Here is a 17796-nt window from a genome sequence, read left to right as displayed (position 1 = left end):
TGTAAAACACAGGAGAACCAATTTTAAACCTAATTAAACGATTTCAAATTCACATCTCGTGGATGGTGGGAAAGTTCTCGTGACATCACTTGTGGCATACGAGCAGCGCCGTTCTGCGGCAATACGGCCTGCCGGCAGAATTAGCCTAGGCCTGAACGCGTTCGCAAAGCCTCGGCGGAGAAAGCCAAAGCGTAGTTGGCCACAGTGAGCTCGTTCTCGTTGCGGCTCTTTGCACGACACGACATGCTTCTGGCACGACCGGTATTAGTTGCTGCGAGTTGCCAGCCGACGTTAAAAAAGATATGTTTGAACTACGAGAGTGTCAGCAAGAGCCACGCTAATACATGTTCACACTCGGAGCGGACACGGGCGTTTGATCGAAGTGCTGGATTCGCACTGTTAGACCGCGTTTCGGTAAGCGCTTCTGGAGCGATCTTTTACGATTGCAACTCGATACTGACATGACACTCGGCAAAGAAAGGTTGGACCGATATCGCGTAGCTCCCACGAATTGCTATAGCTCGACAGTGACGTAGCGTCGTGTCAGAATAAAAATGGCATACTAATAACAAAGTGTACATACCGTGTTGCGAAGGTAATCCGTATGGCGTTTATTTGAGCTCTATATCACACAAAACAAGAAGATAGAATCAATGAAAGTCCCTTTTCGACGACAGCTTTCGTCACCGCTGTCTCGAAAAACAAGGAGATCAAGATGAGAAGGGGAAAAGATTGACCTCTGAAATTTAGTTCAGGGATCAAACTATTCATCCGGGAAGGGTCCACAAGGGTCACGCGGGCATATTCCATTCAGCAGGCCAGCCGGCCATGGGCAGACGGTCTTGGCCAAGGACCGCCGGAGCAACGGTGCGTCGAGTCGATGTTGCTGCTAGGCCTACTATATTCTGCCGAGCTCGCTCGGTCGGCAGAATCGTGGCTGTTGTAGCTCTTCTCGTGTGTTTGTGGATCCTGCGTTCTTGATCGTCGTGGTCTGTTTTAAGTACTCCTTCCTTTTTTTCTTGCTGGTTGAAGTCGGGACGCACGAGAAGAACACGTAGAAAAGCAAATGTCCGCTGGTCGCCGCTACCAAGTAACTGAGCGACGCTGTCGGCCATGTTCATTTGATCGTAAAAAGTGCGTAAGACAGCTTCGGAGCTGTCGTAGGATTCTGTCGTGACCTGCGCGAAAGTTACGACAATTTCGTTTCGAGAATACGTGTTTTCTCTCAAATTCGTCGTACGCACTTTTTTCGTCGTAAGTTCGCTTTGAGAATCCGGCCTCAGAGTTGGTTTTGTCAGTGGTGCCCTAGTTGCCAATTTGCCGTGGTGCAGCGTGCGTGCAGCCCTTGCACGTCTCAAACGGCCACGTTGTCACAGGTCGTAAATCATCGACGCGCCACCAAGTGGCAAATCCACGCCGCGCCTTTCCTGGCTGGCACAAGTGACGTCACGAATGCGCCCAATATCCCAAGACGCATCGCGCTCTCCGATGGCTGATTTTTGAGCGCGCGCCCAATCGGGCGCGCGCTCAAAATACAAGGTGAAATATATAGCCATCCGTTCAAAATACAAACGCGCGATTATGATTTACGGATATAATTGATCATATTAAACTTATTTCTGACCATAATAGGTGTATTTCAAGTTTCGCTTCAGTATCCCTTTAAGGCATTCGGTTCTAAAGGCCCGTTCACACTCTTGCGACCGAGTAAAGCGCGAAACACATGTACGACGAAACCGTCCGATCCGACGTGCGGACTGCCGGAATGACCTTGGGGGGCGAGGGTTTTCGCAGCATCGGAGAGCGTTGAAAACCCTCGCCTCCGACCGTCGTACTGCGTGGTCGGACGTCGGATCGGACGGTTTCGTCGTACATGTGTTTTGCGCTTTAGACCGAGAGAGAGACCAGACCGGTTTTAAGCCTCTTGCGATCTCTTTGGACCAGCGGTGCTGCAGCGCATCCGGTTCTACGAAGTCGCAAAAGGCTTAAAAACCGGTCTGGTCTCTCTCAGTCTTACTCGGTCGCAAGAGTGTGAACGGCGCTTTAGAAGTCATAAGTGTGTGAACGGGCCTTTAGCTGTGACTACCATCGGAGAGAAGCAGATTCACGTGCGTCCTCATTGATGTCGTATGCATTTACCATATTAAAATCTGATCAAAAGCAAACCCGCAAGAGATTAAAAAAAATGTTAAGTTTGAAGAAAAAAAAAGCCCCCCCCCCCCCACAAAAAAAAAAAAAAAAAAAACAGAATTGTAAAATGGCGCTACCGGACGGCGCCATTATTATTTGATCGTTTTAGAAATTGACTGTCAACCGAGAAAGAGAAAAGGAGAAAAACCGCCGGCATCATATATATTCGCGACTCCAGCGACCTATAGGGGGCGCCACCACCAAACAAACATGGCGGCTGAGTCCAGGTCGCGTCGGCTCGGCCGGGCCGCCTGAACATGTGGCGCGTTCAATTTAACAGATTTTCTTTTGTTTAATGCCCAATTTTAATGGTATTTGAACTGAGACGGTTAAGTGTAGCCGGTGCACATAAACTTTCAAAGCATGGTTTTGTTTTCCCGGTGTTTTTTGTTATTTTCGTGTCAAACTTTCGTTTCGGAGATTTCGTCCAAAACCGAAGCTATGGGCTCCGGAGAGACGGTAATACACTAATCAGTTTTGATCATCTAAGGAAAACGGCAATGACTGCAGAATTTTTCCACCGACGGTAATTTTCAGCCAACTCGCATGCCTCGACCATGTGACTTCTCTGTCCGCGAAATCGAGCTTTTGTGCGTATCCGCGTTTACGAAACAGCTCCAGTCGTCTGCTCGGTCAAGAACACAGGCTGCAGGAAAATTACGAAAATTAAGCAAGCGCTTCTTGAGCCAAGGAGCATGTTAACCCGCCGGCACCCCACTAAGCAGCTGATACTCGTATTTCAATTCAGGTTTTAGTAGCAATCGAGAAGTCATTTTGACGAGCGGGTTATGTATTATATTACGTACTATGGTCCCACTAAAGCGATATTAGTATATTCTTCGGGTTGAAATATGAGCTTAGTTGACTAGATATTAGGTGAACTGCCGAATAAAAGTCTATTTGACAGACTACAGATACTACTTAAACTTAGCCAAATGGTTCTAGCCGGCAGCACGGAGACAAACTGAAGAGAGTCTTCGTTGGAAATCACGCAGAACCTCTCTGCACTGAACTTTGCTTCGAATCCTGAACGGAGAAAATAAGTATTTTTTTGTGGCCGGTCAACCTGAGCAATGCAGACATATATTGCTGCTGGCTTCGACGGGGGTATAATATAAATATTGAAGGCGCGATAGATCAAAATGCCGTGACAGCATCTAACGTTTCGAGACGCGTCCCTCACCTTTTGAAAACGGATAATTTCCCTCATTCATCATTTGCAGCGAGCAGGTTTTCCTGAATCAAGTGATTGCGAAATCAATCCAACTCCTTCAGAGTGGTCCAGAGGCTTTTTCGGCGAAAAGCAGCCAAGATGAACAGCCAACGCACCGACCGGCGTGGGTGGCTCAAACTTTAAGCTAATCGAACACAACCAAACTCAAGAAAAGCAGCTATCGAACCTTCCCATGCACTTGACTGCAACAATGGTGTTCCCTCCAGTGAAATGCCTCGTCTGTCGTCCTCAGTCCACTGTTCTACATCCTTATAAAGAAACCCCTTATCAGTTACCAAGTGGTCGTCACTTTGAATGTGATTCGAGACAGACAAGAAATCAACGTTTTTCCGTGATTTCTCCCCATCCAAAAAATCGAAAGCACGAGAACGTGTGGTGTGGAGTAAACGGGCTTTCAAACACGTGATGGAAGGAAACAATCTACTGAGGCTTCACCACACTAATGAACACTCAGGTTGAACTTAAGAAATTTTCGGACCTTCGTGAAATTACACTGTTCGCCGTCGCGCCGACAATACGTGTCTGCGAAAGCCACCAGAGACGCGGAGGGGCGCGAGCGACCTGGACCGGCTGGTTCCCGGTTTTCCCGCTTGGCGGCGTCCGTTTTGCTGGAGTCGCGAATATAGTAACTTCCCTATTCACTACGCGACAGTGATCACTTAAGTGCGACCATCGGTTCAATCGAAATTCGTCGTTTTGTTGGAAAGTCCTCGACGCCCGAACGTTTTAACAATCCAAGTATACACGATCCTGCGGATTGCATCGCGCAATAGGAGCTCAAGCGTCGTAAAACTCATCAGAGAGCTACCCAGGGCATGGTCGTATCGCAAACGCGCGTATCGCAAGTCGGGCTGCAAATTGAAAACGACGTTGAGACAGAAATTCCCCATTAGTCGACAACATTACAAAACACGCGTGGCACCCAACAACAGTACACCACTAACGAACGAGGGCTTATGGCGACGTTCATTTCCCACTTTCGTAACCCTCGGTTAGATGCTTGTTTCGAGCAGAGCGGTAAAGAATCGCTCCATTAATTCTGAAGTCTGCACGACGTTTAGATTCCGAAAAAAAAAAAAAAAAATTACCTCTTTCCCAAACGAGGCACACATGGCACGCGTTAGCACACCGCGCAACGCTGCTCAGCGTCCCTCCAAATTCGGCGAAAGCGCGTTTCGAGTTCCCCTAACGAAGTTATCCCTTTGCGTCAAAGCTCCACTCATGATTCAACTCCAAGCTGACAGTGCGGTGGGAGCTAGGCGCTCGCCGGCTCAATGAATCCCTTCCCTTTCATCACCCGACTCCACTCTCTGTGCTTAGGTATACGGGCGTGAGACGTGATCACGTGGTAAAAGGTAGACGCGCGACATTCTCTAACGAGCACGCCCATCACAACGTCTGCTTATCTGTGTACGGAGCAATCGGCACACCTGACGATGGACCACAAAGGACGCTAGAAGCATCGAAGCCAATCCATTGCCGCGTTAATGTCACGTGACCTTTAAGGGGAACGCACGTGAAGCGCGGGGCACGTGTAATCACGTGGTATGTTCCCAGAGCCGGATTGGCTGCATTTTATGGCTCGTAGCGTCCGCTGCTGTCCATCGCACGGGGCACCGAAGTAGAGCTGCAGAAGAGGAACGTTATTCAAGGGATGGCAGTATTCAAGAGGAAAACGGGGAAGGCCTTTCCAGATGTCGGCCTCGAGGAAGCCAATTACCGATTCTCGCCATTAGTCCCCCCGCTCGGAAGAATGCGGTGGTCATCGGCGGGGCAGGGTCCTAACGCGGCTGGTTTCAACGTATATGACTTTCGGCGCCCGCGACAATTTCAGTGTCGGCAATCAGCGCCGAAGCGCGCACCGTAAGCTGTTTACGCGGAACTATAGATTTCCGGTGTCGGAACGGCAATCAGTCGCTTCCGGAGGTGTGCAATCGTAGGGAGTTTTAGCCGGCCGATCCGATGGCCCCGACAACGACACCCCATACTCGGCCGACGCCTTTGCGCACGCGTCGCATCGTTTACCGTATTCGGAGATATCGAAACGATCTACTAAAACTCCACGAGGGTATTGCCAGACGGAGGGTTTATCTGTGAAAACGATTTACGGCTAGAAAAAATGGCGAACAAAAGGAAATGGAGCGTGTAATACACTCACCATGGTTCCCGCTATAGCGCGTCACAGAATGTCGCAGAATGTCCAATGTGTGCACGAGCGGCATTGGGAGAGCCTATTAGAGGAATACCCGAGACAGAGAAAAGTTGCTCGCATGCTGAGATCACCGGATGGTATCAATACGCGAGACCAAGAGACGGATGTGTCGAAAGGTTCGTTTTCTTCCGTGCATGGCTGCATATCGGTAATTATGTCAAAACAAAAGCTTTTCTTTTTTTTTTTTTACGAAAGCTTTTATAAAGACAATAAGACGTTTGTTTGTTTTTTTCGTAAACGAGAGAATTTCTTATCGCCACTGTGAGCGGTGAACCGCGTCTAAGCAAGGCAAGCCGCGTTCGCTACACTTTCTCCGCAGTGTGGCCATTTTAGCGATTTTGTCGCTAGATTTAGCGATTTTCTATTCATTTAACGATGGATTCTTTTTTAATTTAGCGGCTAGCGACTTTTTAGCGACTTAAGTGTTCAACCCTAATCTTGTTATTTTGAACAATTTTAGAGATGCTCGCGGGCTAAAACAATTGGCTTCTCTAGCCGAGTTTGCTTTGGATATACACCGACACGCGGGCTTGACGTCATGGAGCTGCGGCGGCGCTGCGATCGCGCCGGAGCCGGGGGGTGTGGGCAAAAGCGCGCACGTTTCGCATGGGCGTCATAGCATTTCAGCTTGCCGCGAAGCTCTGTTGCCGTTAATTGCACCGAAATGTACAAGAAAAGCAGCGGAGTGAGTTTCCACAAGTTCCCGGCAGACTATGAAAGGCATAGGAGGCGGATAATATCCGTGGATCGAAAAGAATGGTCGCCTCGCGCGAACGACCGCTTGTGCGGCAAACACTTTCTTGAAGGCAAGTGCGGCTTTCATTTCAATCTCCGTCCCGAGGCTTGCTTATGCGCAGGAAAACCGTCGTCTGATCGACACCACCCGGATTTTGTTCCCATGATGTTCTCTCACAAAGCACCTTCCAAGCGCTCGTCGGAGGCTCGCTACGCACGCGCTACCCAGCAGAAGGGGATCGGCGAAAGAACGGCAGTGTGGTAGGCGTTACCGAAAAAAAGTAACGAAATACGTTACTCGTTACTTGCAAATGAAAGGTACGCGTTACTGAGCTACGTTACCTCAAAATAAAAGGAACGCGTTACCGCTACCGATAAAAAGTAACGCACGTTACTCCTGCGTTACTTTTTAAAATTATGATTTAACACATTTTACGGTTTTGACGGTACAGCTCATATATCAAGAAACATTATGTTCATACAGAGACTGAACATAATTACTTTATCTCTTTTTACGGCTTCACCTAAATACTTACTAGAAAGAACGCAAAGAAAAACATGGCTTGACGTTTAAAACACGGAAAAAATTGAAGTGTAATTTCTTTAAGACTTGTGAAGTAGTAACGACTAACGAGTAACGTAACTACGTTACTTGAAATAGTAACATAGGTAAGTACGTTACCCGTTACTGTGTCGAAATTGTAACGGGTGGGTTACTACGTTACTGAAAAAAGTAACGGGTTACCAACAACGCCGTTGTTTGTAACCTGTTTCCGCCAAGACTGCAGAACGGACAAAGCGTTACTGCTTGTCATGTCTTGTAGTCATGAGGGTAGGAAAAATATCATACCTTTACTTGAAGACGCTCTGTGTATTTAATCAATTATTGAATACACACATTTCCGCAGACCCACAGTCTGCTGATCCCGCCGGCAGTATGGAAACCGACTCGAAGTAATCGTAGACCTCGAGAGACTTGTACGCCTGCACCGTGCCGGCCGTGAACTGGCTTGGCGAAAAAATAAAATAAACAACGACGTGAGCCGTCGACTTCCGTGGCAGCAACTTTACGTCGAAAGTCCAGCAGGCCAATTGTTTACGGCGTACGAATCCTCGCAGGCCACGCCTTCCACTTACAGTTTGTTTCGATACCGCTGCCGTTCAGGCTCGGCAACGAGCTCAAATAGTTGGGCATAGCATACGACATACGTTGTGAGGAAATGCGACGCACAAATAAAGCTAAAAGCGTCCCTACAACGTCAACAACGAGCGCACGCCATAGAACGCAATGGCGAAAACACGGAGTTCCGGGCTGCTTTTGCCCACATAGCTACCGCGCATGCGCGGCCTTCCGGTCGTGTTGGTAAACAGAGCCGCTCCGCGCGTCGGTCTATATGCTCAATTTAGCGGCGCGCTTAAAAACAATGTCAACACTGTCAACACTGCAGACCTGCAGACCATCTCTCCCGCCCCCACGTACCCACGTGCTCTCCGCCAAACGTTGAAAAGATTGTCGAACTGTTTAGGGAGGTGTCAGGTGGACTTCAACCATTTCGTCGTTTACCCTGAGACTGTTTTTTTTTTTTTTTTTTTGAAGAGCAGAAGTAACAGAAAAAACAGACAGGTCTCAAGTCTGCTACTGTTTTTCTGTTACTTCTGCTCTTCAAAAAAAAAAAAAAACCCAGTCTCAGGGTAAACGACGAAATGGTTGACTTCCACCAGCTAGCCTGTACTTTGACTCTTTTCTCGTAGGTGGACTTAGTTTTACCTGGGAATTGCCTGTGAATAACTGCATTCAGTTTTTAGACATTTTGATCCTTTTTTCTGAAGAACATGGCTGTTGGCAGTATTGTCCGTGCACTAAGAAAAGCCTGGTTGTGTTTGAGAGTGCTCACTCTAAGCTGGATAAACTAAAAAAAGGAGTATAGCCTTGACATGCCAATTGCGGCTCTCGAAAGAAGTTGCAATCAACAGATGAAAATCAGTCTTGAACGACAATCAAAAAGGTTAAGAGACATTACAAATATTATTACAAATAAAAACCGTCCAGGTTGTTTTTCAGTGTAAGTTTAACCTCTCAAAATACCTGAGATATAATTATTTGAGGTTCACTTACTTTAAAAGGGTTTAATAAGCTTTTGGAATTCAGCGAATATTTTAGCGACTTCCTGGCGAATCTAGCGACTGTTTAGCGACTTCCTGGCATCAATTTAACGGCGCGCAAAAGAAAAAAAAAATAGTAGCAACATTGTTTTTCCGTTTTGCCCGCCAGCCTCGCAATGAAGCTGCATACAGAGATGCTTGTACATCGTACAAAGATGCTCACCGCAGACCCGAAAAAAGTTTCCGAGGACACGTGTCAAGCAGCTTCGAAGCATCCTTGCTTCATACATGCTCGTAACATGTCCGCTAACAAACTTTGTGTGGCCACAGGAGCATCTTACCGAGGAAGAAAGAAACACGCCCTATACACATGTCGCCTGCAGAATGTCTATCGTATGAACAGTATGAGCGCGGCTTCAAAAACAGAGCGGGGGAAGGTCTCCCCACTTCCGACCAACAACGCACCCCGAAGGTGAGGGAGGCCGGATGGGTCGCCGACACGGCGTACGCCTTTCCCCGTGCGCCCACGGCCTCGAGCGCACGTTTCGAGCGCATGCAAAGAAGGACCCCGCGGCTCGGTTCTACGTTGCACGGAGGAAGAACCGGTTCACTTCCAAGACGCAGTTCCTACGACTCTGTTTCATACGGGGGACCGCAGAGCCCGCGCTACGAGGCGACGAGGCGAATCCACTGCCACCTGAGTGTTCCGTGACATTCGGGGAGGGCTCAGCGACGCGTAGAGGTCGTCAAGTGACGTGATACGTTCCCGGCGCGGGGTTGACTGGGATTGGCTCGTGGCGTCTATACATGCTACCCATCGCTGCCAACAAGGCGAGAAGCAAACGAAGCGGCCGCGGAATCGTCAGGGAGGACGCCTAGAAGGCGTGGGGCCACAAGACCTCCGAGAGAGAGAGAGAGGGCGAGAGCAGTCACGTCTGCATCGCTCGCGACCTCGCGATGGACAGGCGTCGTGGCGAATTTCGCCTCGAACACCGTGAACGGACGCGAGCGAATGAACGCGAGGGTGACCACCACCTCGTCACATGAATGACAAGACCATATGACGTAAAGTCACGGTGTCACGTGACGACACTGAATGTAGAATATGTTCGCGGGAGTTCGGCAAACAACACGCTCCCGCTAACCTTTTTTATGTTTTTATTTCAATAAGAAAAACAATTGCGGACAACATACCACGCTGTCGGCAAATAGGCGTGCTTCGAAGAGCCGGCGCCCATCCACCCACTCGAGCAAAAATGCCCGGCCCTCGCATCCCCTTGGAACGCTCGCATCGAGAATTCCGTTCCTCGGAGCTCGAAAATAGAAGCGCCGCTGGAATGAACTCGAAGACGAGCGGGCGGGCGTGCGGTCGTCTGTTTACCTTCAACGCCGCCGAGAACGGACCGAAAACGACAGAGTGTGGCCGCTCCGTTTCCGACATACTGGACGCATTTGCATCGGCGTTCCTGCTCTTCTCTCTCTCTCTCTCTTTCGGCTTTACAGTGGAATAAAAGTGGGGCGAATGCATTCCTCTCGCATACCAGTGCCAGTGTTTGTAAAAAGCACAGAAAGGAAAAAAAAAAAAGAAAAAAAAAAGAGAAGTGTTTCGGGTAAACCGTAAAAGTAGCTGCAAGCTTATTGGCTTCGAGTCGTGTAATAACATCGTGAATGGAAGGATATTGTCTTCCAGTTCCGAGTAAAATGGACTGCACTTTCGGAAAGAGGTTTCTCGCGGATCGCGCGAAATAAAGTGGCGTTTAAGCGAACAAGAAAGACAAGTCACTATAGCTGAATGTATAATCGGCGAAACAGTTGTGCAAGGAATAAGAGAACTGCAGCACACATTCTAAGGAGAAACTCTAATATTACAATGACATTCAAAAGAAAAAGGCACACCCCTCCACTCCTCTTTGTTTTGTTACTCAGAATAGTGAGTTTTATTCTTTTTTTTTTTTTTTTTTTATAAAAACGATATGTTTCTTTCCTGTGACCGCTACGCGGTTTTTCGTAACTGCATAGTTAAACTTGTCACTGACCAGGCGCATCCGAAGCACGGCGGAAGGCATCGAGCACGTGCTGGGGGATCAGAGACAGACGCCGTGTCGTTCTCATCCTTTCGGCGATTGTAGTGGCTCTATACCCTACCTTGCGCCAAACGTTTACAAACCTTCCACAGAAACTTATGCGCTATAAATTGGCGAGGGCCAATGTTGCTCCTTTGTAAAGCGTATAAGGTATCTTGATCTATGGATGGATGGATGAATGGAGACGAGCCCTTTTAATTGGGCGGCAACTTGGGCAACCTAACCAAAACTTTTTGTCTTATTTTTTAAGTTAGGTTAAACATTTTAACAGTATACCTCTAGATTAGGGATTAACGGAGCATGGCAAAGAATCCCGTTACGCTACTATGTGCACGAGCATTTATTTCGCATTATAACGTTTTTGTCACGTTTTTGCTTCAAGTTATGCCATTTGTGAGTCGAACTGTCAACTAGACGGGTTTTGCTGTTTTCCTCAATGTGCAAAAAAGGAAGCTTTTAATTTTTTTTTTAATTTACATTTATGACATTTCAGTATAATGCACCACGCAAATATCGTTTTATGGAAAGTTTAACTGCACTCAGTACCTTTGTCTATTCGTACGAATTCGTTCACGCCGGTATAGAACTCAGAAACAGCCTGTAGAAGAATAAAGGCCTTTGTGTTTGTCTATCGGGACAAATGCGCCAGAGCACAAGAACCCCTGCCTCGAGCGGCCCTTGGAAGCAAATGGAAGCGCAGCACTGAAATGAGCGGCCCTTGGGAGCGAATGGCGGCGGAGCACCCGCTCGTGGGCCGTAGCACGTGTCTTGCCCGTCTCCATAACAATGGTTGACTGTACTTGTAAAAACAAAAAAAGAAAACGCCTTTATCAAGGGTACAGTGTCAAGGGGCTTTATAGACCTTTCCAATGTTTACAGAATCACAGCCCTGCACGTGCGTGTTCGTCACTTCGGAAAGCGAGGAAAGCACGCGCTATACGCGCAAGCACTCAAGATGGCACCGGCCACACGCTCTTTTTTGGACTGTCGATAGAAACATAAAGTACCTTGACAAAATGCCAGACGAACGCAAACACATCGAGGGGCTTTATAGAAGCACACCACGACGCGACATCTGCCGCCAACCGAACGCGCGCTCCAAAAAGAAGCAATCTAAAAACAAAAACAACAAAAACGAGACAGACTTTTTGCGAGGATCGACTACTGTACGACGCCACCGTGCTGCTACACAAGAGAACAACCTCGAGGCCGCGTAGCCGCGTTCAAATATTTACGCGCACTCATTCCACGCTGCCTCGCGCGCGTATCGACGAGCGTAAACATTGAAGCAACAACAAACGCGAGACGAGTTAGCGAGCCGTGTAAACTTTTATTTTGTTTTGAGTTCACAGGGACCCGTACACTTCATGCCGTTCCAAGTCCGCGAGCTTGTTTGTCTAGAAGAGAGGGGGAGGGGTGCGCATGCGCAGAACCGTAGGTTGGAGTTGACGAAAAGCTAAGCGCGCCGAGGAAGCCGTCCATATGTCATCCAAGAGCCGGAAGATGGCAGGGACGCGCCTGCTTATATTATACCAACCAACTAACGAAGGCAATAAAAAAAAAAAAAAAAAGAATGACGCGGGTCGAATAACATAACCATAAAAAAACGCGAAAACACAAGGAGGTAGACCCGGAGACGAGTACGAGCGAGTGCAAACTAGTTTACGATCGTGCAAAGAGACGCGCCGACAAGTTTCTCGGCGAACGAGGATCATGAGATGGGGGCCCACTCCTTCCTGCACACTGTAACCCGTATACCGCTTTTTTCTTATTTTTCTTTTCTTAAGGGCGTTTGTGGCAGTGTGGACGCAGTCAGCGACCGTGTAACGAGAATAAACATAATCAGAACGATAATAATCTAGCGTACGTTTGAGGCAAAAGTTAAGGCGAGATCGCTCTCCCGCGTGCAGAAACAGTCATCTTCGTTGTCACGCTCCAACGTCGAGAAGGCAACGATAAGTTATTACGAGAGCGCGTCAGCGTCCTCATCGCTGTCCTTATCCGCCTGTACGTAAGTGCGTTAAAAAGTCGGCGACATAAAAAAAAAAAAAAGAAATACAGGTTTGATTACGTTTTCAGACCGGGAGCACAAAATGTGTTGAGCGCAAACTGCAACCTCGCAGGAATTGGCACCACGTGGCTCGAGGTCACATCACGTCGTCGCGTCCCGTGACATGAATTCCCTCCCTAAATTTAGCGAGGAAATTGACATCACGCCTCGAGATCACATAACGCGATCACGTGTCGTCAATATCCCCGATGAATTTAACGGGGATATTGACTTGACGGTCCTTTGTGACATCCCTTCGCGACAGTTCTTTATGAGCGTTTTCTCGTGCAATTCGGCTAATAAAACAAATTTAATGTAAAAAAAAGAACGCAAGTATAAAAGGCAATTCCAGCGTAGAGCGTAAACGAGGCTGCACGAAGCCGCCGCATGAATGGCCGGGCGAGTCATAAACACGAAGGCGCAGCGAGGGTTCTTTCATCTGCTGGGCGAGATTATCGCGAGTACAAACAACGCCCTCCCGAAAATAGCCAAGCAAGGGGGGAGGGGACCGAAGAAGAGCTAATACACACGTGCAAGCCGCTTTGCAGCACGCGTAAAACACCGTTCAGGAAAAGGGCTTCTGAGCCGCCCTCTCCAAGCGTATGCGTTTGGGAGCAGCATTTGGGGAAACGCTCTGATTGCTCGCCAAAGTGCCAACCTAAGGGACTTCTCCAACTGTCATGTTCATAGTTTGTTAGGTGTTGGACATGAAACGGTGCCACGCCAAGTCAAAACCCCTCCAAGCACGCTGAGCTGGCGTTGCAGGATCCAGAGGTACTGGTTTCTGCGGCCTGGGATCTCCTCCGCCCACGTCAATTTCTATTCTGCACGTGAGCCGGTCGTCACTTTGGACTAAAGTCGCAGTATCGTTATTCTGGGCTATTCCCAGCCGTTCTTGCCGCCAAAAAAACAAATTCGGTGGTGCGAAATGCATGCTCCAGCAGCAAAGCCAGCTCAATGACCTCTGATGTGGCGCTGGTGAGCCACGTATATCCTGCGGTCGCGTAAACCCACTGCATGACGTACGTTAAAAGTTCCGGATTCAACCCCATCCCTTCCGTCGTTGAACCAGTGTCGCCATATCTAAACACACACACACAAAACAAGTTGGCTTTCTTTTTTTTGTTTTGCTTGCCGCCAGTTTTATCTTTCGTGTCAATGTTTCCAGCCCACTGAAGAATAAAGTTTCGAATACATCAAAAAGCAAAAGTCAAAAAAAAAAAAAAAAAAAAGAAGAAAAAATTAAGATATTCGCAAGAAGTAAAAAGACAGCCCTGTTTTGAGTTGCACCGGATGTTTATTTACGAGCCTAAAATATATTTTTTAAACATTGTTTGCACTTTTTTTTTTAGGCTCGCTCTTGTTTACGACAAGAAAGCGTTTTCTTTGTTGTAGCGGTCAGCTCGCATCATTGGATAGCATGTTTGCGACTAGGTTCGAAGCCAAAAAAGTCACAAAAATAATCTATAAAAAAAAATGAGAAAAAAAAAAAAACAACTTGGTTACAGCGTTTAGTTGAGCTAGTTGGTATATTGGAGAAGAAATCAGTTTAAACTTACAGCCGTTTTTTGTTTTTTTTCCTGTTCTGTTCTTCTTCGTTCGTTTCTGTAAGATCAAACTAACCCTTCACACAATAACACAATGAAATACAATTTACACAAAAAAGAAAACAGGAAGATATAACAGAATAGTCTAAAAACAAAGTACTAGTGGCGGCTAATCCTTTCCTCGCTTCCCGACCCAGCTTTGACGCTGATCGATCCCCACTGAGCCGGCGACCTATTTTCGGTCGACAGAGCCCGGAACTCGTCGACCGCGTCCACTCCAAACCAAATTTCGAGAGACTCGAGGTTGTTCTGCGGCTTGGCCGAGTTCGAGCAACATCACATACAAGACAAGGCCTGCGCATGACGTCATCTTTAGTGGATCCCGCCCCAAGCGGCAAAGCACGCCGAAGCTGGACGCGTCCGTCTTGCCGTCGCCACGTGCTAGCGTCGCGCTCGTTGTGACGCGCTACAACAAGATGCACGGGCGGCGATGCTTTTGCTGACGCGAGCTGGGTGGCTCTGCGCGGATCCACTAGTGATGACGTCAACTGGGGAAAGGCCTCGTCTTCTAGGTGGCCTTGGTTCGACCCATATACGGAGGACGGACTAAGTGGTTCTGGAACAATATGTCATTCCCGATGCTTCGTACACAGCCGCTCCCTAATGATCGCGATGAGGATAACGAGGACGAATGACAAAACATGTATATACTAACAAGTATAGAGTACTAACAACCTCCGTGCGGTCTAACTTGAGTTCGTGCTTTCTACTCTCCTCTTTCTTTTTGCACTTTTTGTCACTATAAGGCACGGTTCTTTAGCCATACAAACAAAGACAAGAGGAGGAAAAAAAAAAAAAAGACTCATTTATCGTATGGAGGTCTGTGTTCCTTTTCCGTGCTGCACTACGGCTCACTCGAAAAGGTCTTTAGCGTACTTCAGGCAGCAGCGATTACACGACCGCCTGGCTCCTCAGGAATAGCGGCGTTGGAAATGAAGGATTTTATGTTTCTTTTATTGTTCGCATTCTTAGAAGCGACGTCAGGAGATTAGCAGTTTGCACGGGGCACAAGCTAGAGGAAGAACAGATGTGGCTTTTGGAAAGAGTAAACGAAACAAAAATCAGCTAAAGCCCATGCAACCGCGAATAATAATAATAATAATAATAATAATAATAATAATAATAATAATAATAATAATAATAATAATAATAATAATAATAATAATAATAATAATAATAATAATAATAATAATAATAATAATAATGTACCTTCAACCTATAGCCCGCAGACAGAGTGCAGCGTGTTGTCGTCCGATGTCTCGCCCGCCAAATTTAACGTCCGTGCGACAGGTTTTCGTCGCTTGCGTCACGTTCTGTTTATCGCGTGGAGGTCAACCCAACAAAGCCACTGCTGTTCTACAAAAGCCAGTAAGTGCAGACACTGAAGCGTGTTTCTTAGCCTTCCGTCACAGTGGCCATACAAACACATGTCTGGAGACATGTTCTAAGCCTACATGCACGACGCAAACATGCTTCGAACATGCTTGGGGCGGGATCGTGTCCCGCGTCCCGCCGAGAAGTTTCCAAATCTTCAAAATGTCCCGCCATTTCACACTGTCGTAAAATTCACTCCGCAACTCACGGTGCTGCCGAACAACGGGGCACGGGAAAGCGCGCAGGTAGCTGGTAATCGCTTAAATCGCAAGGGTACTCCATTTTTTATTCACGCATTCCGGGAAGCGACCGTCGTTCTTGCAGGATATTTGAAGCGCAAGCGCCGTTGTGCCTTTCTCCTTGGTGGCAAAATATTGTAAGGTTCCTACGTCTCAGGGTTACTATGGAGAAAATTGCTCGCCAAAAGTTTAAATATAAATTATTGTGATTATCTTCATACCGTTGCGTCAATGCAAAACGGTTGCTGTGAAAGTTCTTTTTAGTGGAGACAGCCACGCAAGGCAAAAAGCCTACGGTTGAAAAAGAGCATAATGTTAAAAAAATGTGTGTAGGGCCATGTTTATAAAAGTAAGCGTTGACCGGAAACAATAACCCGAAAGATATTTGCTGTTTATTAATCTTTCTTAATTAAAAAAAGTGGCAATTTAGCCTAGTTGGTACATTACCAATTTCTTATTTTCATTTGGTGCATTGAGTTGTGGTGCAGTTGATTTTTAACTTGTCAATTTCGACACCTTTAATAACATATGATATTTTAGCTTAATTTCTGAAATACAATTTGCAGGTGTATAAACGGCACATGATATTAAATGTGTTAACAGAGCCTCGGTTCGTGGTGTGCCTGTTCATAAATTTCCTCTAACGCCTGCCCCTGGCTCTGGGATTCATCCATCCATCCATCCATCCATCGCATGCGCAGAGGCCATTCTGCATTCTGCGCATGCGCAATGCCCTACACAGCTGCTCCGGGCAAACGCCGGCTTGTTTGTAAACAGCGCGTTGGCGTATGGGCCTCGAACAACGAACCGCGAAGAAGATTCCCGAACGCTGCGGAAACGAGCGATGGAAATTGAGCCGTGGAAGTGCTCCGCTCTTGCCTGCGACCGGCACTCGCTGGACGATGGTAAGCACGGCGTAAGTACAGGCTCGGCCAAACTGCCGATACCCTGGCAAGCCGATAGCGGAGCGAGCGCAGACAAAGGGCTTCGAACAAAGGGTAACAAACCCGGCTGCCTTTGTCTCGAGAACTGGAGTGGCGGGTATGCCAGGCACGTCAGGGCCGCACCGCAAAAGGAACCGCTAAAGACCGCCGAACGTAGAGCGTTCGCCGAGCGCTGCGCTTCGGGCAGCGCGCCGTGGCACGCATGCATCGCGCACACCTAGATAGGCGCCTTTCGCTATAGTGGCTTCTCGCAGAAACTGGCGCGCTTCAGCCATATCAGCTTCGAGCATACCTTGACGAAGTGTCAGCTGGTGGGGAAATGCAGTTGAAATTGTGTAAGTCCCAAACCGAGGAAGTCCACGTTTATTGTGTATAGTCTCACGGACTATATTCATTAAGCGAACCTCCTTCCGCATGAGTAATTACTCCTCCCTCCTTTCTGTTCCCTTCTGCCCAGCTGGAAAACAGCGTGGAGAATCCTTCATACCCCCCTAACAAAGTAAAAAAAAAAGAAAAAAAAAGGGAACAGTTTGTAGCGAACACACAACGTTTTTTCAGCGGACATTCAGATGGCGGTTCCAAGTCGTAATATACTTTAAACTTTGAGTCAATAAAATCCACAAAGAACCTAAGAACGAAGGGTGAGGGTAAGACGGGCCGCGGAGGAGGAAGCAGACGGAACGCTGGAGAAGAGAGGGGGGAAACCTTCTTCTCTAGCGTTCCGTCAGCTTCCTCCTCCCCGGCCTGTCTTACCCTCGCCTTTCGCTCTTAGGTTGCAACGGACTATAGATATGTTAGCAAGCTAAACTGAGACATGCACACTTCACCCCCCAAACAGTAACTAAGTACGTTACTCGCTCAAAAAGTAACTAAATATGTTACTCGTTACCGATTATCAAAAAGAACGCGTTACTTTACCTAAAGACTAACGAGTTACTTTTCTTGTCACTTTGACGACCAAATACGCAACTGCATTTGTTTTATGCTTTATTGTTTTCTTTTCAGTAGTCCCGTTGCACGCAGT

General features: G+C 47.6%; 1 protein-coding gene across 2 annotated transcripts in view; it reads right to left on the bottom strand.

The window, feature by feature from the left end:
- The window catches only part of LOC8042304 (guanine nucleotide exchange factor VAV3), a 197558-nt gene that overhangs the window by 154380 nt on the left and 25382 nt on the right, over window positions 1–17796 (bottom strand). The gene's annotated exons all lie outside the window — the stretch shown is intronic.

Source organism: Ixodes scapularis, unplaced genomic scaffold (assembly GCF_016920785.2).
Source record: "Ixodes scapularis isolate PalLabHiFi unplaced genomic scaffold, ASM1692078v2 PGA_scaffold3__209_contigs__length_174095766, whole genome shotgun sequence".
NCBI classification, from domain to species: domain Eukaryota; kingdom Metazoa; phylum Arthropoda; class Arachnida; order Ixodida; family Ixodidae; genus Ixodes; species Ixodes scapularis.
Note: the sequence above shows the minus strand (reverse complement) of the source record. Positions and strands in the feature narration are given on the sequence as shown.